Genomic DNA, 27,178 nt, shown 5'->3' with positions numbered 1-27,178 from the left:
TACCAGGACCTGGACGCACTCTTGTCGTGTTTTGTGTTTGTTCGACATCAAGTGGAAACGTGCATAGCTAAGAATATAAAATATTCCTTCCTTCCGTTGTAAATAATGGTTAGATTGCGTTGAAACAGGAATTATCTCCGATATTATCGCCTATACTGTTACTAATTTTTATACTTCTAGAATGAACTTAAGGGAGGTTTTCCGGTAAATTTCTAAAATATGGTAATCTACTATTATTAACTTTATTTATGCAGATATTGGAACGAAATGTATTTTGAGGCCTAGATTTTGTATAGCCGCATCATTGCAATTTTTTTCAGATTTTTTGGTTGTACATATAAGTTTGGAGATCGAGACCTGCTTTACTTTTCGGGTGACACATTTTGAGCCCTCAGTCCCCTATGTTTCACCCAATATCGAAAGTAGGAAAATTTTCGAAGAATAATAAACGAGCCTTTCATTTGATACCCCACATGACCATATTACGTGAAACAAATTTTACTCCTACCTTTGGCTCTTTCAAACCCAACACAAAATGGTACCATTTGCTATATGTAAAGGGAATCATAGACCACAAGTTCTCGCCGGATTTCATGACAATTGATTCAGCCGTTTTCGAATAAATCGGGTGTGACAAACAGACAAACATTGAATCGATTTTAATAAGGTTTTGTGTTTACCTATAATGGAAAAATGAATATCCAGAATAGCAGGGATATGCAAAAAATAGAAATTCATAATATTACCAAATATGTGCTAATCAATTGAATTATGCAATATAGATTTATTGGAAAGAAAAAAGTTCCATAAAATACATTCGCAAGTAAACGTTCACGTTAAAAAATTGAATTTGAAATTTAAGGTAGTAGTACAGTGTGACGATTTAAAAAAATATATATAGTATTGAAAAGGGACTCAGATTGAAATTCAAAGTAATTGAAAAGTTATAGAAAAAAGAATGGATATAAAAATAGAAATTAGCCGACAACAGCTACATCAATCGTCCCTTCTATATAATATCCACGATATAGGCTTAGACATTATATAAAAATATATACTACTACGAGAAAGCATTTAGGAGCAACTCATTAGTAAGTTCCGTTACGAAATATATATTGTCAAAACTTTAAACACGTTTTCAAAGTTTCGGGGAAAGACAAAGGCTACTTGCCCAATTTAGTTGAAATTTGAATACCTTATTCTACACATCCATGCCTATATGTGGAACCTCAAAAATATTGAATTTTCTCATAGCCAATATTTTTTTTATAATTTAACATAAAAAATACAATAATTTTGAAGAAAAAAAAAATCGCACAAATTCGCCATTTTTGTCTACAGAATAGAAATAATTTTTTTTTTTTTTGTATTCGGGCCAGAACAGAATGCTATGTGCTTCCCCGTGGGAGATGGTCTTTTTTTCATGGGGCTTCTTGTTAGCAACTCATTTGCATGGCTTCAGATGCAGTAAATTCATCGGAAATTGATAAGTTTGAACTGCTATAACTTTAGGGTTAATAGACGGATTTGCGTGAAACTTTGCGTGCGTATGTGAGACAATGTCCTCCATATTGGTGCATTCGGTATTCCGGATGAACTTAATGGAGGTTTGTCAGTCAATTTCTAAAAGTTGGTAATATACTATTAGTAAGTTTTTGTGAACAGGTATCGGAATGGGATATATTTTGAGGCCTAGATTACAAATAAGTGCACATTCCTGATTTTGTTCGGATTTTTGGGTTGGGTAGTTTTTGAAAATGAGTCCTGTCTCACTTTAAAGGTGTGCCTTTTGACTCCTCACTCGCGCACTTTACAATTCACGTCAAAACTAATATGGGATTTGAAAAGTACTAATCGTTACCTTTCATTTGATACCCACGACTATATCCGATGAAAAAAAATGTTACATACCCCCTTTTGCATGTATGGGGAGCCCCCTTTTAAACTGCACGTAAATTTATGTCACCCACTGTATGCGTATGATTTTATAGTTCATATCAGTAATTTTCAAATCGGCTACCAGGTCAGCAATGCGACTTAGAGGAGTGGATGACAGCGAGAAAAGCGGAATCTAACAGATAATTCCCCGATTGTGAATCTTATATAGGGCAAACCACAAGACTAATAGCAGACCAACGCATGCCAGACACATCATCGAGGAGAAGCGTACAATAACGGAGGACAAGTCAAGTGTAATTAAGGAGGCTAATGACTTCCATGAATTAGATGCATTATAAAGTTTCATTTTCCAATAGAAAAAAGATTAGCGGCGACCTAGGAAACATCAAGAGTTAATAGGTAAACCATTAAATTACATAACTAGCAATGAAAGTCTAAATCCATGTATTTAAAGGACAAGGTCCATGTATTTAAAGCAGGTCCATAAGGAGGTTAGACTATCATGTGCATCTACCATAATTTTTTCAGATTTTTCAGTTGGGTCGCTTCTGAAAATATAGGCTTGAGGCACCCCTCCCCTGTGCAATCAATGTCAAAACTAATATCTGCTTCAGAAAATACTCCTCTTTAGGGGTGTGAGGACCCTGAATTGATGTATGATCATGACGTCAACTCACGTTTTGGGGTGCAATAAATTCCCATGAAATGGAAAGTTTTTCCTTCTATAACTTTGTTAATAATTATTCAATCTTGCCTGAATTGTGACCTATATTACCCTTTACCCGGATGGCAATTTTGTACTTCTAGAGTGGACTTAAATGTTGATTATTACGCTAAGAGCGGAAACACAAAACATGATTTTGGAACATCGTAAAGGAGTAAACGGTAAGCTTCTGGATGTTACCAAAACCAAAACTAAGGACAGCTCAGTGGTTAGAGCACTAGGCTGTCGTACGGAAGGTCGCGGTTCAAATCTCACTGAGGGCAGTGGAATTTGCATCGTGATTTGACGTCGGATACCAGTCGACTCAGCTGTGAATGAGTACCTGAGTCAAATCAGGGTAATAATCTCGGGCGAGCGCAATGCTGACCACATTGCCTCCTATAGTGTACTGTAGTGTACCGTTACGGTCTTGAATGAAGTGCTCTAACACACTTCAAGGCCCTGCTCCAGTATGGATTGTTGCGCCAACGATTATTATTAAGGACAAACAGTTAAAAAAGATGGATTTCTTTCGTTTACGGAATCTGGTTTCGCACGTCCACCCACCCCACGTCACCAATGTCTCTCTTTGTTCGAGACAGGTAGATGGCAAGCAAAGACTCGTTTGAAAAGGGAAGAAACCTTTGGAAGTTTTTTATGAAGTTGTTTCCAGCAAAATCGGGAAAAGGGTTATCGAGAAGGCAACAGAAAAAAAAGTGCGATCCAAACTCTTAGCCAGCTCCACAGAGGAATCAGAGGTGCCTCAACTGGGATATGGAGAGATTAATGATTTGCTCGCAAATTTAGCATCTACAGATACACCCGATTTTGCTGATTGATATTGAGAATGAAAATAGTTTTGGCTATTAATGCAGTTGTAAAAGGTTCACTACAGCTGCAGCTATTAATGCACTTCTGAAAGAGAAGAAACCAACGATTATTGGAACATGTTTTTGTTGGGAGTTGACTAGTTGCGATTCTATCGACCCAATACTCTTCAAGTGATATGAAAAAACTCGTTGTGAATTTTACAGATAACGACACAAATAATATGTTTCTGAAATAACGTTGAAGAACAGAGGTCTCAAGGATGCAGCCCACATTACTAAACTAGCTAGTTTTAATCGGGAGGAATAGCTCTAGTCTCGTATTGGACAAAAACCAACAGAACATGGTCCTATAAAACCCGCATCCCAAGTTCCTTATAAACTACACAAACGATTGGAAATTAAAGAACCTCTTCCAAAGGTTTAATTTCGAAAAATATTCCCTCCAATGCAAAATAAATATTCTTAAATTGGCTCAGAATCATGCCAGTGTCTCAGAAATGAAGCTTTTCAAAGTGGGTACAATTATTTTCCATCGGTCACTTAAGATCAGCGCAAACACTATTTAGTGCTGTCAAACTGAATAAGTTGACTAACGATTTGGGAAACAGCCTTGAAACCAGCTTCATGCATGATTGGTTTCTGAAGCTGACATATTTGAATTGCGACCTTTGCGAAAAGTTTTCTTCGTCTCAACAAGCTGACATCGGAACCAAAGAACATGAGACCACACATCTAATGTGCGATACCTGAGTTCTCTTGAATGCTCATTTGACGATTTTTCATAACTTATTTTCCCAGAATCACAGAGCCAGAACGCAAACACGATATCGACCTCGTTAAGCGCCTTAAGAAGTCCACCAATATAAAAAATAAAAGTTAATCCAAGTACATGCTTTACAACATGGTGCGGCGCCAAGTAATTTTTCATCTTTACGATCAAAACGTTCATCTCTTAGGGCTCAAAGATTTTAATCTTATTTCGCCTCCGCCATGTCCAGATATTGTATCACATAAATTTTACTAAATGCATATTTAAAATGCAGAATCAAAGGAGAATTGTGCAAAACGATTTATAGGTTTTAGAGTTTGTTGAGGAAAAGTGGAGATTTTATTTGATGCATTTGAATGTTTGTTCTAGTCAAATCACCATTCCATGATTTAAGAGCGGCGGGTTCTATAAAATAAAAAGATACATGAATATGCATACACGGACCATGTAGAATTAACAAGCAGATTTAGTAGCAACTTTAGAGTTATTACAAGCCCAAAAAGGCGGAAATTATAGAGTCAAAAACTGATGATTAACAATGAAAGCATAAAAGCATTCGGGTACACAAAAGCCCTTAATCTTTGTTCTCTTATACAGAGTTTGTGAATATATGTTATTAGTTATGAACATATAAAAATCGCCGATATATGGTTGCATTTGAAAGTCGGACTATAAGGTTATTCAGTTCCCAACAAATAAATTTTGAAGAAAATGTTAAACATAATTTAATTTCATATCATTATTGTTATTCATAACTAAATCCGAAGTTGTCATTTCTCAAGAACAGCCTCAAAATCTTTCAATCCAAAATCTATATAAAGAAAAAGGCACATATTACTTTAAAGTAGACTACCCCCAGTATCCTTCGTTACAGTGTCTGTCGCAACATTTCATGAAAAATTATTGTACAATAATTGCACTTTTACTCAAACACAATAGATACAAAACGACGTTTCATAATACCAAATTAAATCACAAGCAGTTGACTTCGATCTAATGTTGAATAAAGTACGCTAGTTTGCTATATGGGATGTCTCGTTTATGATGGTACAAATTTTAATGGTGAATAGTATAACATGGAATAGGTACTCTATCTTTTACCGTTACAGAGTTATACCGTGACCTTTCCTATAAAATCAAAACTTTCCACTCACTCTATCGTTCAATTTCAGATTTGATACCATTTTTATTTTTAAATTTTTTTATTTAATGTCTAATATTCCTAAATTTTCCATAACTAACTCCATCATTTCTACATGTCATTTGAAAGCCAACATAATGTGGCAAATTTTAACAACTTTGCAGGTTTGTAAGTTTAAAGTACCGTTACAATATGCATATTGAAATTTAGATAAAAAAATCCGCTTCGAATTTGTTTAAAATTTAAACAGTTATATCTTCCAAGTGATAATGAGGTTTGCGATTCAAAATATACCCAGTTATGAGAAATTTTATGTAGTTTTCGAAAATGTAGGGAAGGTCACGCTTTTTGACAGTATTCACGAAAAACGCTATAACTCTGTAACGGTAAAAACATTTCCATGCACCAATTTTCCCCAAATAAATAGTAGTATCCACCATTCAATTTTGTACCATAGTAAACGGGACACCCTGTATAGTTTGCAAAACAAAACCTTATTAAAATCGGTTCAATGTTTGTCTGTTTGTCTGTCTTTCTGTCTGTCTGTCTGCCACAAGCACTTTTCTCAGAAACGGCTGTACCGATTGACACGAAATTTGGTGAAAAGGTGGGAAATGTGGACCCAAGGCATGCAGTGAGTGATATCCTTCTAGGTTGAATTTAGGGGAGGCCCCCATACATGTAAAAGGGGGTGTAAAATTTTTTTCACCGAATGTAGTCATGTGGGGTATCAAATGAAAGGCCTCGATTAGTACTTTTCAAAGCCAGTGTTAGTTTTGAGATTTATTAAAAAAACGGGGAGTGGGAGGGGTGGAAAGTGATGATTTCTTTAACGGACTCATTCTCAGAAACTAATAAAAATAATAATCGTTGGCACAACAATCCATATTGGATCAGGGCCTTGAAGTGTGTTAGAGCACTTCATTCAAGATCGTAACGGTACACTACAGAACACTGTAGGAGGCATAGTGGTGAGCATTACGCTCGCCCGTGATTATTACCCTGATTTGACTCAGGTACTCATTCACAGCTGAGTCAACTGGTATCCGACGTCAAATCATGATACAAACTCCACTGCCACCAGTGAGATTTAAATCGCGACCTTCCGCTTCGACAGCCTTGTGCTCTAACCACTCAGTTATCCGGACAGCAGAAGAAACTACCAAACCGAAAAATCTGATAAAATTCATGAAGCTGCCTCTATATGGTGCTACTCTCCATATCGATATCTGTTCAAATTAATTTAATAATAGTAAAACCCCCTTTAAGTTTATTTCAAAGTTATAAAAGTTGATAGTATAGTAGTATAAAATATAATATGAAGCATATTATCCCCAAGTTTGATCAAAATGATACTATTACTAACAGAGTTACAGTAGCTCAAAATTGACTCTCCTCTGTAAATTTACTGCAACTAAATACCAATATCACAGTAAAGTGGGTAGGCAGACATGCTATATGCCAATGCATAACGGGTTACGTATAAATGGAATCGTTCTACACTTAAATATACTCACAGAAGAAGCAAACAAAACCTTTCATACCTGAAGCGCCCAGCTTCCGGTTTCCCGACTTGTTTATGGCTGGAAATGAAGACACTGCCTCGCCAGGTTACAACAGTGTGTGGAATTCTAACAGGTTAAAATCACCCGAACTTTCTCCTTCACCGCGGAACCGCCGCAGGGCATTACATCGCGTTGAAGGCTACCCTTTAACTACATGCACATGGGGGTGCAACATTGTTCATTGTTTTGAAATGAAAAATTTTGATAGAGCAGAAAAGGGACAATTAGTTCAAGAACCCGTCAATGTTGACATTTCAGTACCAAAGGTACTAAATTTAGTACTTTTTAAAGTTCATCAGTGCCTCAGTACCTTTTCCCATTTTTCAGTGCTTAGGTACTCTTCAACAGAAATCGTGGGAAAGTTAATATTTGGCAATATCATGTTTTGCCAAAAATGACAAAATGACCGAAAAGCTGAACTAGTAAGATTGCGGTGGATATGATCACTTTGTGAAATAAGTTTTAATTCCTGTAAAATTGCAAAAACAAAGTCGCGATTTCGGTGAGTGCAGTCCACCATATTATATGTATTCCTTTTTGGACCTTTCTACTACATAAAAAATAACAAAAATTGGTCAAATCTTAAATCTAAAAAACAGTTTACATCCTTCTCCAACGTAGCTAATTATTTTAGTTTTGATATATTTACAAATAAATCATGAAGGCAGGAAATTTTTCCTCTTTAGGCGATGGTAATGAGTTTTATGCGATAAGCAACTTGGATGTGAAACAAGTTTATCAAAGTATGTTAACTTCAACTGATTAATTTCGTCGTTTATTTGTAATATCCCCAATTCACGGTGGATACTATATTGTAGTTTCTGATGTACCACGGTACGAAAGTAATCCTTCAATATTTTAGACCACATTCTTTGAAGGATTTCGATGGATGTGCGAACAGATTCCCGGCTGTGGCGTTCCACAACTGGTGTTCCTTCATCCAGGTTGCCTTAATATACGTATATATATTGCGTGTTAGGTACAAATCGGACAAACGCACATTCAAATACTTTTATAAAAGAAATACACAAAGCCTTCCCAAATTGTTTTCTTAAAAGCGGGTCTGTTATTTTTCAGCACTTTGGTTAATCTGAAACTGCACCTTGAAACTCAGGTGTTGCATGCAGGGCAGTTGATGTTAATACTTCAGTGAAACAATGTACAGCCTGGTCGAGTTCGATGTTTGATTTCAAGAACACATTTGTTTTTAAGGCATTACATAGGCCTTTTTTGTTTCATCGATTCCTCAGCTGTTATCCTCCGATATAAAAGCTTCACCTTAAATAGAGGCTGTGGTACTCTGAATTGGTTCTTAATGTTATATATCGATTTAATCTTAAAGCCCTCTTCTGAGACCGCTTCAGAGATTTCAATCTACTACTAGCCCTTTTGCTACTTTTAAGCTAGAATGTGAAGTAATTTTCCCCTGACAAATCATAGCCTTTGGTGACTTTAAGATAGTCGCTTTTGCTGTAGACCTCAACTTTTGTCTCGTCAACATTGCCTTTTTTCATTGGAACAACATAGAAGTGGTTGCGTCCAATCTTCTGGGTTAAGGAACTAACTAACGCGAAACTGTTACGTTTACGTAAGTACATTGGCCGAGGCTTGGGTAATTTGGTGTTTTTAACAGAATGTCCACTATCTTCGTTCTCAGCAGAATGTCCATTGTCTTCATTGGGAAGTATGCTGAATCGATTCTGTGGATGTTTGTTAGCCAGTAATGTTTTAGCAATTTTCGCTGCACTTTTTTCCTTGTATGATTTAGGGCTTGGCTCCTCAAGCGTTTGGAGATGACTAGGATGTACCTATCTAATCCTGTCTGCACTTTTTTGGGTGGTCGCCGTTAGTCTTTATTTGCGTTTTGGGTGAAGATTCACTGTTGACCTTATTGTTGGCTTTTTGGTTCCCACCGCTGGATGTCAACATACTTCGGCTTTCCAACTATTTCTCTTAAGCAGTTTTCATATGGAGCTGATCGGGATTGGAATACCTGCGCATTTGCTCAAACATTATAATATAAGGCATAAAATAACACACTAAGTTGGATATAAAGTTAGACGACTCAAACGACGTCATTCGCAGCTCACTATCTCTCGATTGGAAGAAGGTGTTGCGACATTCACGAGCATGATAAAAATAATGTAACCAATATAGGAAGTTATTAACAAAATTTCTCTTTATGTGATTCAATAGCCTTCCAATTCAGTGCATTGTATTCTAACACTAAAATTGAAGCTAAATTTGGTTGATTTTTAGTTAGAATTGGCTAATTTTTGTTGCGTTCAGTTAAGTTCATTTTCTTTGTTTTCCTTGTCTTATTTGTGTTACGTAAGAATAAATGTTTTAATCGCGTATCTAAACACGTATGAGAAGATAACATGAAAATATCGTCTCATATGCGTTTAGATGCGCGCTGTTAAACTCCCCTAAAGCAAGTTTTTGCAGTGCAACAATAATAAAGGCAGGTTACAGTTTGCGAGATACACGGGGATAACACAAAATACAACAACAGCAGAGTTGAAAATCCTTGCATCTTCTGCAGTTCTACGACAATGAAGACAAAAACCTGGATCTTGCAAATTAATCGGCACAGATAGTCCTTCTAATCATCATGTTCCGTCAGGAATTGTATCGATGATAGTTATTTCGACAAACGATGGCCAATGCCTTCTTCGAGATTAAGGATGGTTTAGTCAAACTGAAGCGCACCATCAGTGCAAATAAAATTGGGAAAAAGTAGCAGGAAAATAAAGGCATCATGTATACACCAGACTCCACAAAGGATTGAATAGGATCGGAATTTAATCGTACATCCTATTTCATAGGAGATAGCTCTACATCAAACTCTTTGGAAAACCCGCCATGATAGTGTTATAGAATTTATGGATTAAATTCTATGAAATTGAGCAACATTATATTACAAATTATTCCTCTTCAATGACTGCTAACCAACTGTCTTTTTTTTACTTTTTCTTCTTATGACGTTTCTCGTCACCTACTCTCTTCCTCACTCTTGCAGCGAGGTCCGAACTGAGTGGAGCGCCGGTGACATCATCTGTCCGCTGGTATTCGCGATATTCGAAATAAATTTCGACTGCCGCGAATCCTGCCGCGCCACAGTCTATTCTTACGTCACTCATCCATATCATGGAGAAGTAATTTGGACCACCTTCTTTAAGAAACTAGGAATGCTAGTTTCAACAAATAAGTTTAATGTACTCCTACTGACGGATTTGATTGCACTTTTAGGGTGTATCAATGCCATAACAGAATATGCGCAACAGGTTCGCTTATTTAACTCAATTTGGCACCTATGACTTCCACCATAAAACATGTCATTTCTATATTCTATGACAGGAAAAAGGGCTAGTTCCCTCTGGGTTAATGAGTCTATAATCACGTCATCTTGGAGAGTAAAAAGTACAAACGTTGTAATGTGGAAGAGGAAAAGCAATCCGGGGCAATGGTCAAATTACCTTATTATGTTGTCATTCTACAGCATGAACACTTTCGAATGCATTTTTCATAACCGCATTTGAAATTACTACTACAAGAACTGTTCACACAATACACACTGTGTGGTTTGGCATGGAGAAATACCGTGAGGAACATTCCATCCTCTACATTGCGTTTCTGATCAAACTTAGAGAAAACTTTTGGGGGTATATCGCAACATCTGTTGCCGGAGAGTCTTATTGCTCCACTGCCATCCAAAGAGTAAAGTTCGAATGCGCCCTCCTGTCACTCTCTTGGTTTTTGCCATGAACATCACCCCGACGGAACAATCAGCGTCCAGCGCCTTATACACTGGTCTATCTAAATTATGTTTTTTAACGCCTCACAACAAAGCCGATCACGGGTACTTTGTCCAAAAATGGAATGGTCGAAAACCTTTTTTTCCAGGTTGACTCAGATTAACGGGGACTGGTTATCCACAACCAATACCACGCACGTGTGCTGCTTTCGTTATTCACCTGAGGACTTGTTTCATCACAATAGATGCTAGTCATTGCTTGGGAAGTAAATCACCAAAATCTGTCCCGAAGAATTTTTGGAACAATTACCTGACACATTATTTGTAGGGGTCTCCCAGAAGAATTTCACGAGTTCTTAACATCATATGTATCTGAGCTGATATTCGGAGTGAACTACCACGGAACGTACCCTGAACTGAAAAAAAAATTGCATCTTGTGCACTGCAGGGCAGTGTCTTGGGCTCAAGACTGTTTCTGCGGTATACCCATGATATTCCTTGTTGTAAAGAAGTGAAAATAGCGACAATAGCGGATGAAATTATGGAGAAAGAGAAAAAAACAAAAACATCTCTTGGCCACATTGTAGAATGGACTAAGAAATGGAAAATAAAATTATACGAAAGCATTAATTTCACAAAGAAACAAGTCGGAATACCGGAAGCTCGCGCTTCAGGTATAAAGGTTTTGTGTTCAAATTTCAACGCACATTTTTCTATCCGTACATAGCTACAAATCCAACATAACCCTTCATATTTTTCCAAACTACGAGACATACGTACATATTGCAGTCCTAGATATTACCCTCACCCTAAACAAACAAAGTGCCTATTTCCGAATACTGTACACATATATGCACGTATATAAATTGATCGTACCCATATTTCCGATTTACTTCTTATCTCTATTTGAATTAGGCACTACCCGCAAAGTTCATTAGCACGCATATATTATATACCTACATAAACATATGTCTGGTTGACAACTAACTAAAAAACTAACCCAAAATAATTCTCTGCGACCCAATACATAAGAACTCATTTCGTTGTGGTATTGACGAATTGATATGTGATGATGACGTCATGCAGGTTGTAAAGGGCACGAAATTCACAAAAAATTGTAAAGTTTCACCCCCTATAACTTTGTTAATAATAGTTGGATTTTCTTCAAACTTGACCAAACTGTGCATTATGTTCTTAATTACACGCACGCCAATTTTGTACTTCTGGGATGAACATAAGGGGAGCACCGGGTAAATTTCTAAAATGTGGAAATATACTATTATTAACTTTATTTCTGCAGATATCGGAACCGGATATATTTTGAGGCCTAGATTTCGTGGAGATGCAAAATTGCGATTTTTTTCAGTTTTTTCGGATAGATAGGTTCTGAGAACGAGACCTGTTACACTTTTTGGGGGTCGTATGTGGAGCCCTCACTCCCCTATGCTTTACCCAATATCAAATATTGAACCAATTTCGGAAAGTACTAATTGAGACTGTTCATTTGATACCCCACATGGCTACATTCTGTGAAAAAAAATTTGCACCCTCCATTCACATGTATGGGGAGCCCCCCCCCTTAAACGTAACACAAAATGGCGCCAATTTTCGTGAGAATCGATCCTGCCGTTTCCGAATAAATCGGGTGTGACAGACAGACAGACGGACGGACAGACGGATTATCCAGGGGTTATTCCCTCAGCAAGAGGAGGGCATAGACAGCTTCCAGCGACCTCTGAACGACACGGCAATACCGCCAGTCACCAGTGACGAACTGCTGGAGATCTGCACTAGGATAGGAGATAACAAAGCTCCGGGTCTGGATGGCGTGCCGAATAAGGCTTGCCGTTAAATCCAGACCGGACATGTTCGCTGAGTTGTTCGAAGCATGCGTGTCCGAGGGGATATTTCCTGCATCATGGAAACGACAGAAGTTGGTGCTGCTGCCTAAGGCTGGCAAACCTCCAGGTGAGCCAACCTCCTACAGACCTATTTGTCTTTTGGACACTGTGGGCAAAATGCTAGAGCGAGTAATCTATAATAGATTACTCCCGATTATTGAGAGCCAGGGAGGTCTCTCAGATCGGCAATATGGGTTCCGTAAAGCCAGATCAACCATTGATGCCATCAAAATGGTTACTGGCTTGGCCGAACATGCAATCCACGGAAGGGGCAGTACTAACAAATATTGCATAGTAATGACCCTGGATGTGAGAAATGCATCCAATTCGGCCAATTGGAACCTAATACGGGAATCTCTGGCGAAGATTGGTATTGCCGCTTATCTTGCAACTATTGTCAACAGCTATTTACAAGAACGGAGGCTTTGGTATGACATCGATGGCGGACCCCAAGAGTACGTTGTCTCCGCGCGTATCCCACAGGGCTCCGTACTGGGCCCACTGCTGTGGAACATCATGTACAACGATGTTCATAATCTTCCTCTTCCGGAGGAAGCCACGGTGGTGGGCTACGCCGATGATATAGCGCTGGTTGTTGTCGCAAAGCATCTCGAAGATGCTGAGTTATACTCATGCGAAGCGATCAGTTCTGATAAGGGTTGGCTTGAGAGTTCTGGTCTGATACTTGCGGAGGAAAAAACGGAAGCGGTCCTTATCACCAAGCGCCGTAAAAGAAATTTTGCCCGTATTCAAATTGGGAATCATATCATCACTTCTAGGCCTGCGATCAAATACTTGGGAGTGATGATAGATAGGAAGCTTAGCTATAACCCACACATGCAGTATGTCTATGACAAAGCATCCACTGCGAGTGTGGCCTGGCAAGAATTATGCCGAACGTGGGAGGGCCACGGCATGCTTCAAGGTTGCTGCTTATAGCTAGGGTAGTGAGTTCGATCCTGCTCTATGCAGCTCCAGTTTGGGGAAAGACATTGCAGGTTACATTTAACGGTATCAAACTATATTAAGTTCAGTCTACAGGAGAACAGCCCTAAGGTTGTGCTCAGCATTCAGGACTGTCTTAGATGATGCAGAATTCGTCATTTCTGGAATGAAACCCATTGACATCTTGGCAGATGTGATGACGAATGTATATAATGCGAAGTCTATCTCTCCTTTATCGCAGACGAAGAAAGCCGAAAGGGATAGATCGCTAAATAGTTGGCAAGAGCGTTGGGAACGCTCGGGAAAGGGTCGGTGGACACACAGGCTCATCCCTGCCATCAAGGAGTTGTTGGAGAGACGGAACGGTGAGATTAATTATAATCTTACTCAGTTTCTCAAGGGGCATGGAGGATATCGCCAGTACCTGTTCAGGTTTAAACTGGATACCTTACCCGACTGTCCAAACTGCGATGGAGTCCCAGAGGACCCAGAGCATGTATTCTTCCACTGTCCAAGGTTTGTGGAGGAAAGGAAGAGCCTAGAGGAGACTCTAGGAGAGGTGCTTGTACCAGAGAATCTGTTGCGAAGAATGCTAACATGTCAGGAGGACTGGGATGCGATCAACTCCATGGTCGTATCTATCCAGAGCAAACTGCGAAAGGCGGAGGAGATCAGAAAAGCGCGGTTAGGTACGCCGCGTAGAGACGAAAAGGGACCAAGCTAAAATGAGCTGACTCCGCCCCGTGATGTAATACCGTACGGTGGTTCCAGGGGGCTTGGAGGGAGTCGGGGGTGGTTTTAGTGGGTAAGAATCCCACACACTGGCGTGTCCACGCCAGTGTCTTTTGAAGATTTCCACCTCCTCAAAAAAAAAAAAAAACGACGGACAGACAGACACCGTCTCGATTCTAATATGGTTTTGTTTCACACAAAACCTTAAGAGAATCCAGTTAAAGTCATGTCTCAGGCGAGTGAGGTTTAATAATTATATATGATACTAGATGCTAAGCTCAGCTAAGATACATCCAAAGAAAGAAGGACGAATTATAAGCCAGATACAAATACATGTACTAGATGTTAAAGAAAAATTCCCAATTGATCGTCGGCGACAACTTGCTAATTTATAAGCAAATCCAACTCTGGTGCTGTTCCAAAGAATTAAACCTGAAAGTCATAGAGACATTCCAAATAAAGTGGTGCTGAGACGACTGAAAAAAGTAAAGCCAAATGACTTACTACCATCAATGATGCCTAATGATATAAGCTGCTGAGTAACAGCCAGTTCCTCAGGGAAGCCAACCGAAGTGCTGGGGTTGACCATAGGGCCTTCACCCCAAAAAAACCAAACTTATGTAAATATGTAAGGAAACTGCTGGATGGGAAAATTTCAATTGTAGCTTGGCGGGAGGTGATTTTATTGGGTAAAAATACCACACTCTCAGGGATGGTAAGTCCTGAGATTAGTGTTTTGAGGATTTCCACCTCTTAAAAAAACTTTGACACATAATTGCAAAATGGCCGTTTCAATACCTTAAACAAAAATAGGCTAGCAAATGAATCAACAGATTTTTTCCTTCCACTGAACAGGAAGAAAAATTGGAAAAACATGTACTGATCGTTGCAAATACATGCTTATTCGAGTTTCCTATATTCAATAAATTAGGGATTGAAAAGTCTTCGGTTTCAATGGTAGTCACCTCCAATTTTGTTATGTAATTTATGATCTCTCTCCAATATAACATCTGAAGCCACCACTTGGCTCTTGCCAAAATAATGTGTTTATTGAAAACCTTGAATCAGTAATTAAACAACATAATTTCGATGATTACAGTGCAAAAACCAAATAACCACCTCCTAGAAGCAAGGACTAAAAAGTATATAAAATAAAACTAACAAACAAGCGCGGTTTGTACGAGTTGAGAAGATGAATTGAATGCAAATATATGTACATATATGACACTTCTAACTTATATATGTAGTGTACATGTATACATTAGGGCGTCTATCGATGATGTCTGTCAGAATGCAGCTATTACTACGATATCACTATTTGATTGTGGTGCTGAAACCTTTTCAATCTACCTTTCGTTAAATCCACTTTTGAAATTTGTTCGCCTGGAATCTGATCGTGTTCTACATTTTTATACCACCTGACATGCTAATAAAGTTGTAGCTCACATTTCAACAGAATATTCTGACCGATTCTCTATTTGTAAGCCATTCTAGTAAGCAGATTTCCTATTTCTTTAATCCGACATATTCCATTTTTCAGTGGATGAAAATTCCAAAGATTATATTTGATTCCCATGGAAAAGCTTCTTTTCGCTTTTTTATCCCGGGGAAATCGATTTCGCGGCAAATGCACACTTTTAGATTAGGTTGCACACTAAATACGTCGTCACATGACTATTTTTAATATCAACCCTACGGGCCGAGAAGTGTGTCAAACACACCTATTCGTTTCCATGGCATAACGATGAATGATTTCGACACAGAATGCACAAATTCAAATTCTATACAAATAAGCTAAGAATAGACAAGCATTTCGGAGGTGCATGGAAATTTACGACAATGACTTTGTGAAAGTATGATTAATCGAGGGGCAAACGCCTGAATGGTAATAATCGTTATGGACAGCTACGATTTAGGGCTATCTACTCAGTCCATAAGTGTATTCCTATTTTTCTCTGTAGGTTTCATTGTAACAGGTTATGTTTTATAATACAAGGATAGTTGTAAATTTCGTAGTCTATTTTCATTTGAATCTTTAAGATTTTAAGAGCTGCATACCCGAAATTCTATCAAAGCCGATTCAGCGTAAGTTTGTTTACTTGTGTTTCTGTTTGTCTGCCCCTTCGCTTGTGACGATTGATTTAATGCAAAAGTGCTAAATGCATTGACACTGGGTTTAATGAGAGTATTTGTCTGTGACACTCTCTATATGCCGCATGTTATATGATTTTACGTTGAGTTGAAGCTTGCGCAAGGAGACCGTAGCTTTCTCAAAATATTGTTAACAGCTTTGAAAATGAAGCAGTTAAAGCAGAAACCCACCTATCCAACAAAAAATCCTAACAAGTCGGGAAGCTGGACGCTTCAGGTATGAAAGGTTCTGTATATTTCTTTTATAAAGACATTTGAGTGCGAATTTGCCCCATGAGTACGTAACACATAATATACGCGTATATTATGTAAAAATATCCACTTTCGGGTGATATTGAAATTCAAAATCTTGAATGTCCAAAGAAGTGACAACTTTGACTTATTATAACTTTGTTAGTAGTAGTGCGATTTCTACCAAACTTGGTGAGATCAAGCTCTACATTATAGCCTATATTCCGTGAAGGGGGTTCTGCTGCCAATTATTGAAATTATAGTAATATACTATTATTAAATTTATTTAAAGGATTATCGGGGTGGGAGGTATTTCCGAGCCGAGCCAGTGGCAGCCTTCTGATTTTTTTTCAGATTTTTCGGTTGGGCAGCTTCTGCGAATGGCCTCATTAAATAGATGACTACTTTCAACCTCCCGTGCTCCCTGCCTTTCCAACAAACGTCCAGACCAGCTTCGGAAAGTATTAACCGAGACCTTTCATTTGGTACTCCACATGACTATATTTGATAAAGAAAAATTTACGCCCCCCCCTTGCATGTATGGGGACCCCCCTTAAGTTCGACGTAAAAGATGTAACTCACTGTATGTGTGAGCGTTCACAGTTCCCACCTTTCCACCAAATTTGGTGTCAATCGCTGCCACAGTCTCCGAGAAAAATGCGTGTGACAGACAGACAGACAGTAAATCGATTTTAATAAGGTTTTGTTTTAGACAAAATCTTAAAAAAGGGCGTACTTATGCAAATATGGATAACTATATTTCGAGCCAGTTGCTCCCTTCCTCAGTGCTTAGAATATGATTTTATTATAATTTTAATAGCAAAGAAGTTTTCCTTTCATGGGATACTAGCATTCACACAACATCACACACATCACTGTAGTGAAAGATTCTCTTAAGTTTTTCTTAGTTTCGAGAGTGGAAGTTTGGTTGAAACTCCATGTTTATTAACAAAGTTATAGTAGGTCAATTTTGTCAGTTTTCAATCAACTTACTGCCCCTAAGGCATAGGATGTACCCGTAAGTATCACATTAAAGGGGTGCTTCCAGTGTGTAGAGCCCTTACAAGGCATGAGCCGGTCCAGTTGGACTTTTCTAGAATAATGGATGGATTTTTCTTGAGCCCCAGAGAAGTCTTGGAAATACAGCAGGGAACGCAGATAACGGAAATGGGACTGGGAGAGCTTCTGAAAAACTTTCAACACGAAATCGTTTCATTGGAATTTTGAACACTGTGAGATCGTTGATTACTAATGCAAAAAAAGAGAACGACTATCCTGTCTTTCCTTCAAAGCATCTGGCATGGGTAGTTGTTCAGCGATACTAAGTGACATAGAGGACTTTTCACTGTGTGCCTTTCGAAAACTTTGTAGTGCTGCCAAGGGGCTTGGTGTCGATCGATATGCTCATGCTGATTTCATACTTTGGTAGCTATTAATCGAGATCTCGGGACGGTGTGTAGAAATATAGAAGGGGACTGGAGCAGGCGTCTACCATTTGAATAGAATTGAGAAGTGGATTTTTCCTTTGCACGGTGGTTGATCTTCGATAATCTCGAAAATCCTCCAAGAATTTACAAACCGATTAAACTCAATTTTTAGATTCAATATGGTGGAATTATAAAAAAAGCAGCAGGATCACTCTCAAGACCATTCGACATCAACAACGGTCTACGACAAGGGGATGCCCTATCATGCGTCCTCTTTAACCTGGCCCTCGAGAAAGTGATAAGTGATGCTGAGGTAAATGCAAGAGGTACGATCCTCTTCAAGTCCACCCAACTACTGGCCTATGCTGACGATATCGACATCATGGGAAGAACGACCCGAGATGTACAAACTGCCTTCATCCAGATCGAGCAGGCGGTCATTGGGGCGAGATCTTGGGCTGCACATCAACGAAGGTAAAACAAAATATATGATGGCAACGTCAGCACCGAAGACGAATCAACCATCGACATCAAACCGCACTGATCAAACAGGAAGAATAAGGATAGGAGAATACAACTTTGAGACCCTTGACAATTTTTCCTATCTAGGGTCGAAAATCACAATCGATAACAGCTACGATGATGCACGGTTGTTGTCAGCCAACAGAGCCTATTTCAGCTTACAAAGACTGTTCCCTTCGAAACGTCTCACCATAGGGTCAAAGCTCTTACTGTACAAGACAATGATCTTGCCAGTCCTCATGTATTCCTCAGAAACTTGGGTTCTTAGCAAGAAAAATTGCGAACTCTTCGCCGCGTTCGAGAAAAGAATCCTCCGAAGAATTTTTGGCCCCCTATATAAGGATGGACGATTCCGTAGCCTATACAATGACGAAATCTATGAGCGATACCATCATCATTGTGGATAAAATCCGACTCAATAGGTTACGGTGAGTGGGTCACTTAATCCGTATGGATGAGGATGATCCCACCCCGAAAATCTACAAGGGCAATATCTATGGTAGAAAAAGAAGACGAGGCAGACCCGGCGTAGGTCAGGACGCCAGACAGCTTTTACGGATATCGAATTGGTGGACCTCGGCACAAAATCGGGATGCCTGGAGTTCCTTATTAAGGCAGGCCTAGACCGGATACCGGTTGTTGCGCCGTTGATGATGATGGTGATGACTTCCATAACGTAGCCTTGATCCGACGGAGTGAAACTTTCAAATGATTTGTTGTACTCTTTCAATAGATATAATATTGAAAAAGCCATGTAATTCAAAAATGTAGATGGAGCTGTTTTTGCTGACAGCGGCGTCGATATCAATGTGGCTTGGTAACAGGACAAACCAACTCAAACACCAACTTCAGTTAATCAGTCTAACACAGAAATTGACTACCACACACAATTTTAAAGTAGCACAGGGATGCTTGGATTATTTGACAACAGAGAACTACGTATTCCGTCGTACGGATGAGATACGTAACCGTGGTTCATTTGGAGATAAAGAAAGAATGGTGATTCTGTTATCATCTCTTTTGTTTGATGATATGCTAAATCTTCAAATGTATCCTATCCTCTGGATTCCCCTAAATGAACTTTGAATTGCTGTTAAGAAGAATAAATTCATTGTTTGTATGCAAATATGTTTTTTAATTATTTAGATAAATTTAGATAAAATTGTCGAATACAATACAAAACAATTTTAATTCCACAAACCTGATCCTCCAAGTGAAAATCGATAAAGTCTTAGCAAAACTTATTTACAAAGCCCCTATCAGCCAACGGCATATACATATATTCAATTGCAGAGGTATCCAGCTAATGTTACAACTACTTCAATGTATTTCCATGCCAAAACGCCTCTACTTTCAACCTCATTCCTTCGTCGTTCGCCTTCAACCTGCCCGGTGGTCATAAAAATATATTTTTCACTGGATTCACCTTCTTTTTGTATCTTAAACCCATTGTGGATTGTGGTTGATAGTGTTCGGTGGTCACATTAAAGTGCACCCCGTCTTCAGCTTTCCAAACAAGTCCGATTGCATTCAATAGGCGATCTATCATGGGATCTATTTCAATAGCATCCGCCCAATCCTACGATGCTACCGCACAATGCCATGACCTTTTCAGCGACTTCTCTTCATGTTCCCTTTTTGGGGAACATCGCAGCACCATTGCCGTCGTTTCAAAAATTTAAATTGAGGAAAATCCAAAGAATTTAATTTGAAATTTATCACCAATGATTGACAATCGGTAATTGAAGGGTTGACAGCTCAAGTGATTTCCCGGGCGTAAACCCTCGGCTTCAGGCCTCATGTCGTTGATTGGTAATGATGGGTTCAATTCATGATAATAAGCTCCCTTCGTTTCTCATGGGCATGCATGGAGAAAGTTTTGGAATAGAAAAGTTGAAAATGAATTCATCCTGTCTTACCAAAGCATAAGATATTAAAAATGTGGGGGTCGCGTTGAAAATTTAATAGAATTTCGATTTTAATTTTCCAATCTGGTTTTGGATACGGATAAATTCATATATGTATTCAGAACTAAGAGAGAATTCTGACCGTACCAATACTATAGGATTGCATCAATAATAAGAAGCTGTTCTGATATTGGCTCTGAAATCAGTGTAGTTATTTAGTCAGTGTTAAGGAACGCTTTGCCTTTAGTTTCACCTCCAATTGAATAGGGGTTGAAGACTATCACTATCAAGTCGAAGTGATCGCTTTTTCAATTTTTTCTTTCTTTGCCCCTGGTCAAACCACGTGACTTTTTTTAAAGATGTTGGGTTTTAATATGGGTCAAAGTAAATGAAGCCTTATACGGTATCTTCAAATGAATGAATGAATGAATGAATAAATAAATTTGATTTTATCGTGGTTAATTGGGATAAGTAACAAGGTTAGATCAAAGTAAAAACTTTATCCTGTTTATAACTCGTATGACAATTTCGGCAGTACCGATTTAGTTCTGCTAGGATTCGACCAAAGGTTTTGAAGAATTTTGTAAGTACATATTGGATTGGCCCTAAAATAAAAGATCGACCAAGGTTCCCTTCTCAGAGTTCGATGTTGGCAACATAACGACCTTTAAATTGTTCAATTTGGGACCAGAACGTTTTTCTTATGGGATCTCGAGACGCTACGTGATTTGAGATGAGAACATACACCAGGTATGCACCTACGCGATTCTCCCGATGCTTGCATATACAGTGAGCATTTAGCACTAGCCTCCGGGAGCAATGCTCTAATGTGAAATGTAAATCTTCTTCGGTTCACAGGGATTTTTGTATCAATATGAAGCCCTTCAAAGTCAAACAGTCAAGCCAGACCATTATAAATCTGTTTTGACCACTATTTCGCAGCATTTCTAGAAAAAAATCGGTTGCAAAGGAAAATCATCGAAATTTTACTGCATCATGACACTGGAAGATCCCACGTCTTAGCCGAGTTTTTGGATGGAAACGGCATCAAACTATACCCCAAGCTACAGTGCGAACCTATCCCCCATGATGATGTTCCTCGAAATAAAATTTCCCCTAAGGGTGCGAAAATTCAGAACCAAAAACATAAGGAGCTTGCAGAAGACGACACAAATTTATATTTCAAAAGTGGCAGAAAGAATAGCGAAATATGATAACAACTGAGGAGGTTATGTATGAGGTTGGAGAGCGGCGCTACGCACTTGGACCCTAATGGTCTATTGTACACAGCGTTTTTATAACCACTTTTTAGAAGCCCTCGCATGCACCTGGATATTTCTGTTTTACCTCGTGCACAAAAGGGCACATATCTATGGATTTAAATCGAAAATAGTCACATATGTATTTACATGTATGTAGAAAAGAGTTAAATATCTACTGCTGTGTACTTTGTAAGATGTGCTTATATATCTCAAGTGACTGAGACTGATTTCCATACCACTAAAAAACATTAAATTAGTGAAAATAAGTTTCTCCCCGTATTTATTGGTTTTGGTACTTCAGACTTTTCAATTTATTGTCGCACTGATTTATTAGTTTACATCTACTCTGCGACATAGAACGCCAACGCAGTACAAATGGCTGTAAACTTGCCTACTTTGGTAACTCACACACTGATCATAGTGTTGGCATTACCATCTATGAGAGTTTCCCTGATGCCATTGAAGAAGTGGAACGGTTTGATGACCGGCTGATGAAGCTCACCATTATATCAGCTGATTGTACAATTCACTTCTTCACCGGGTACGCACCGCGGACAGATCAGCCTGATGCCGAAAAAGATGAATTCTGCCAACTTTTCGATGCGATGACATATAAAGTACTTGATGATGATAATAATGATCATATGAGTGAAAAGACAGTTGACAACATGTGCCATGGGGTAAAGGGTTTGAAACACGCAATGACGGTGACAAGTGTATAGTCGATTTTGCGGACACACATAACTATGTACTTGTGAATACATCGTTCATCAAACGATTGTCTCATCTCCTTGCAATCTAAAATGGGAGCAGCAAAATGCAAATCGACTAATATATTCTCATAAGACGCCGACATTTTACCACCTTAGCATAGCCGCTTCCTTTGAGACCATCACCTTCCTCCACAAAAAACCCGAATTTATGGCCCGATATTTGACAGTGGACGAAACATTGCTTATTATTATTTCACACCGGAATCCAACGATCGTCATCTTGTGAACCGACTCTAAACCGTGCAAAGACGCAAAAGTTGGCTGGCAAAGCTATGGTATCAGTATTTTGGGATGTCCATGGTATAATATTCAAGGGAAAAAACATCAACAGCGACTATTACAAAGCGTTATTGGAGCGTTTGAAGAATGAAATCGGAGAAAAATGGTCCCATTTCAAGAAAAAGAAAGTATGGTTTCATCAAGACAATGCACCGTGTTGCAAATTAACGAAAAAAGGTAAAAGTGCATGGATTGGGCTTCGAATTGCTTCCGCATCCACCGTATTCTCCAGTTCTGGCCCCAGCAACTTTTTTCTGTTCTCAGACCTGAAGAGAATGCCCGCTGGAAAGAAATTTACCGCGGATGAACAGAAAATCGCCGAAACTAAGACCTACATATTTTGAGGTTAAAGACAAATCGTACTATAAAAATGATATCGAAAAATTGTAAGATCGCTATAATCATTGTATTGCCCCCGAAGGAACTTTTCACCAGGGAACATTGAGGAGGCCTAAGGGGTTTGAAAATAGTACCTCTAGGTACCCTCTAAGGTCGGCGAATTTTCTACCGATCTCCAAAAGGTGAGGCATGGTTAACTTTTTCCATCACATATTTCCACTCAACGTTGCTACTATAAGGACCTCACTTTTTGCTGTTAACCAAAGAAAGGTTAGGCTCATTGTAAATGTATTTTACAGGTTTAAGATAAGGTAAGGAAGAAAACGGGGAAAATGCGATCATAGCAATCTATTAAAGAGAGAAAAACCTCTCCACTTCTCATGGAGGAGAAAAAGTTGAACAAGTTTAACTTAGATGAGATGAGTGGTAAAATAAATCGTAGTAAACGCCAGAATAGTTGCGATTCAGGAACTATAGAGAGGTTGGAAAGTACGATATGGTGGTTCCGCATTGATACGGGCAAAAGAATGGAGTGGTGTTAGTGAGTGTGAATCGCAGGCACTGCTGCAACCTGGTGTAGCAGTGTTTTTTCAGGAGTGGAAATCCATACGAAAAAGAAGGGTCGAAACCGAAACCGAACCAAAAAATGTGCCCCAACTTTTTACGTTTTCAATTAGTTTTTAGGAAAAATAGAGAAGATTTTGAATCAATTTCTATAACAACCCAAGCTTGAGCGTTGCGTTTTTCATGTAGATAGAACTACTGTGTTTTCCATGTAGATTCCAATGATTAATAAATGGACAAACATGAAAATTAGAAGAAATAAGATGCAATCTTGGAAATTAAGGCAGGTAACTACCCGAAATTTGCAATCCGAATGTTTACGTTCATAAATATGTTATCCAACACATGAAATCCCAAAACTTTTAATTTGAATTACATTAATGAGAAAGTGGGAAAAATTTATATGATGATACTTCTAAAGGAAAAGAACGTTACCAATCCTCACAAAATTGTGGGTAAAAAGGATGTGTTTTTAGCCTATATTAGAAATTACACGATATTCAATCAGCCGAATAGTTCCCTTCTTTCTTATAAGGAACTAACACGCTAAATGACAATCTCGAAATATCTTAACACCTGGAACACCTGGCCCTGAATACTTACCGAAACTGCCCACTTTAAAATGAGGTAGTTTCTGGCGTACCTGAAACTAGAAAACAATATAAGTAAGAAACTTTAGCAATAGCATTGAGTGCGAGGTTTTATAGTCTAATAGAAATATATTTATGCATGATCGGTCGACGAATTTGAAAATGGCATTATACATTCCTGAAATGAAATTACCGCAGCTAATGCTATTTTCGTTGTATAAATACTTCAAACCACCGGAAACTATTTCGGCAAACCGGGATTATCTGGATAGGTCTGCTGTTGCCAGAACGAAACTGAGTTTAAGTCCAAACGTCCCTTTCATGTAAAAAAACAGATTTAAGGTAACTGAAATTCAGCCGACCTTGGAATAAAAGCAGAATGACGTTTATATGTAAAAAGGAAGAAAACATCTAACTGAGATTTAATCCCTTGCAGCCCCATCAGATTTTGCATATAAACAACGAAAGAAATACTTTACATATTAAAACATGCATGTAAAAAGCACGTGATAAATGTATGGGTCTAGCCGCGATAATACGACAATTTAAGCCCTTGAACACGACCTGAACAGCTTTAATTGAACATAAAGCGTACACAATCCACCTTCAGTGCATGTCCGTGTCCACATTCATATCACACCTTATGACAAATTAATTAATGGTCAACAATAGAATGTTTGTGTAGCCTAGGAATGCTCGTGTGCAGATGCATCTTGCGAATGTACATGTGTATGTACCTTTATTGCCTTTTATTTTCACTTTCTTAGCTAGCGTCGACCTTCTACAAGGATTAGCACTTAATGAGTGTACAATGTCAGACATGGATACGATTTTATGAGCCTCTACTCGGACCTTGTCCAGTGTTTCGGAAGTGTACCAACGAGTTACTCCTGGAGTAAACGTTGATTGACGCGAACCGGACTGAGGGGGATCTTCCAAAGCACAGTATAAACGAGGAGGGTTTCTGCGTGCATATTCGCTCATAAGACGACATGATTGGATATTAGTGTATTAACATAATTCATCAAAAAGCTAAATCTACTGCAATAGAGCAATTGGTATGAAGTATCTAATAATGGGCAGTTCTTCAGGTAGCATTCCTTCTCCCCTTCCTAACAGCATAGGTGCCTTCAATCATTATTGAAGTAAAATGTTTGGAATCACAGGCATCAGTGTTTAGGAGCGCCTCAAAGTGTATAAATTTATGCGCTTGTGGCTCCTGAGCGACTCCTGGTAGTTCGATGTCAGGCATATCAATGGCTCGATCTGAATGCTTGTGCAGCACAAGCGATATCAGCCAGAGTCTGCCTGGATGCGCAGCACCTCACCAAGAACAAATTGAACCTTGTAAAAATTTCAGATATGCGAATAGTTTGAATTCAGCCTCCAACCAACCATAGAAATACTGAGTTCCCTAATGCTTTCAGTTATACGCAGGTGCACACCTTTCTAGCTGGTGGTAGATCGCAAACGCCAAATGCATTCGTGTATCTTTGGTAGGACTTGGAGAGTTTCGATTTAGTGACCCGCACTTTTCCTTTTCTGCATCAACAGATGATAGGTGATGTAATTTATCATCGGAACTCCATCGAATGTGTACAGAGCAGACGCCTCGCGTTTAGCTTGACTTGATCTTGAGCTTGCTCGGATTATGTTTACCATTTGATAATCGTCTCAGGCTATAAATAATCCCCTCGTTGAACGTCAAAGGGATTTGCATTTGGATTACGACGATTACATCCACACAATATGATGCTGTGTCGGCTTGTGTTTTGTTTGAAATTGTTATAAGCTCAAAAATTTGATGGTGTCTTTTATTGACTGTATTTATATTCTTTATCATGTCACATGAGGTTAGATGATGGTATAAGCTAACTAAAATTTTGAGACGATTGAATTAAAAGGCACCTTCAACCACATCTTACAAAGAGAACAATGGGTATTGGAGGTGGATATTTGAGCGAACAGTTGTGGGTCGCAAATAGCATCCGCTGACTATACTGCAGGGCTCAATTCGAGATTCATACTATATAATAATAAGCTGCCGGAATAGTTGCGAATGGATTCTCCAAAAACCTGGTACAAGGATGTTACACAACGTAATATATACAGTAGGCTAATTCCATTTTTGCTTAAAATAATGAAAGTTTGTATTTTGCCTAGACACTTCCGGTGGTTCATGACATGTAGCATCATAGAAAAAGTGCGTCTATAATTTGCATTTACCTAAGAAGAGGTTACATTTGTCTTTAGCTGGAGCGAGAGCGGAGGGAACCCTGATGGTAGCAGGCGTGAATTTAGTGTTGAATTAATGTTTAAAGCAACCGCAAGAAAACTGAACATAGGAGGTTCAACGGATTTTCAAATTTTATGAAGACCGCGATGGGAGTTGCGTGACTAACATGCCGCGCATAAGGGCTGGTATTAGTGCCGTACTACCACGTGGTTGCGAGCACATTGCGGTGAGTTGCTGCAAGCACGTAGCGGCATCTGCCATAACAATAGATATAGCACAACTGTTGATGGCTTGCCACATCCCAGCACATTCATTTCGAATTAATGGTAATGGATCTTAATCGAATTATTGAATTGTTCTTCTAGAAAGTGAGGAGAAAATAAGTAGATGCATCTATGATCAATTTTTCGGGGGTATGTATTTTCTGATAAGACCAGATGAGGAAACACATACAAAAAACTATCTAAGCGACATCGACATACCAACACATTAAATACATGGATTTCGGGCTACTTATCTACTTCGTACTTACCCGAAAGGTGTACAAAAGATTCCAAGCCAATTTGCGCTGGACTTGTTCCTTCTGTATACAGTCCTCTTGGATAATCTTAAGGCGCGCCCTCATTACTTGGGAGCCGGTTTCGGACTGGATATT

General features: G+C 38.8%; 1 protein-coding gene across 6 annotated transcripts in view; it reads right to left on the bottom strand.

The window, feature by feature from the left end:
* LOC119651094 (cartilage oligomeric matrix protein) overlaps positions 1 to 27,178 on the bottom strand; it is a 213,232-nt gene that overhangs the window by 148,662 nt on the left and 37,392 nt on the right. For 4 of the 6 annotated variants that reach the window (XM_038054447.1, XM_038054451.1, XM_038054449.1 and 1 more), the window contains exon 2: positions 24,301 to 24,346. The gene's annotated coding sequence lies outside the window, so the exon portion shown is untranslated. The remainder of the gene's footprint in view (positions 1 to 24,300; positions 24,347 to 27,178) is intronic. The other 2 variants (XM_038054448.1, XM_038054450.1) reach the window with 1 other exon arrangement.

The sequence above is a fragment of the Hermetia illucens genome, chromosome 3 (genome assembly GCF_905115235.1).
Source record: "Hermetia illucens chromosome 3, iHerIll2.2.curated.20191125, whole genome shotgun sequence".
In the NCBI taxonomy this organism is placed as follows: domain Eukaryota; kingdom Metazoa; phylum Arthropoda; class Insecta; order Diptera; family Stratiomyidae; genus Hermetia; species Hermetia illucens.
This window is presented reverse-complemented; position numbering and strand designations above follow the sequence as displayed.